This window comes from Seriola lalandi, unplaced genomic scaffold (assembly GCF_002814215.2).
Source record: "Seriola lalandi dorsalis isolate HSWRI2012SDOR001 ecotype SW California unplaced genomic scaffold, Sedor1 jcf7180002054578, whole genome shotgun sequence".
NCBI lineage: Eukaryota > Metazoa > Chordata > Actinopteri > Carangiformes > Carangidae > Seriola > Seriola lalandi.
Window position 1 is genome coordinate 386,124 of NW_019525131.1, and position 641 is coordinate 386,764.

The following is a 641-nucleotide window of genomic DNA, read 5'->3' on the forward strand; positions in this document are numbered from 1 at the left end:
TTCCTGACAGTGATGAAGCTTTTACTCTCTTCTTCATCACTGCAGCTCAGAACAACATGAGGAGAAATCAAAACCAAACCAACAATGATCCACACACTGTTCACTGTTTCCATGGTTATAAATGAAGATTTCAGTCGGACTGACTCTTTTCTTTCTCTCCTCTCTGCAGCAGAAACAGTCTGACATGAACTTTAACTGTTTGATCTGCTTCACATGTTCATAACAGTTTGTTCATCATCAGACAAAAGAGGGAAAAACTCAAACAATGATAATTCATGTTCTTATTTACAATATATCTTTAGTCTGACTTTAATAGATTTTTGAAAATTCTAGTGATGCGATCATCGTTTACATTTCACCTTGTTGAATTCCACTTCATGACGTCACTATAACTGAATTCACCTGCAGGTATCAGTGTTTCTTCTCATATCATATTAATACTTTATTCATGGTTCAGACGATGTTGCTTATAATTAACAACTCTGCCTCTTTCACATGAACCGGCTCGTACCTGGACAGGTGAACTCAGAGTTAACTGAGCCAGGTGATAAACAGCTTCATAGTACAGGTTTTCAGGACGGTCAACGTCAGGTTCAGTTAACCCAGATAACTAAAAGTTATCCTGGGTTTGTTGAACTTGC

At 37.6% G+C, this 641-nt stretch overlaps 1 protein-coding gene across 1 annotated transcript in view; it reads right to left on the bottom strand.

Annotated features, from left to right (window-relative positions):
- The window catches only part of ccdc142 (coiled-coil domain containing 142), an 18,902-nt gene that overhangs the window by 15,147 nt on the left and 3,114 nt on the right, over nucleotides 1-641 (bottom strand). The window lies entirely within an intron of this gene.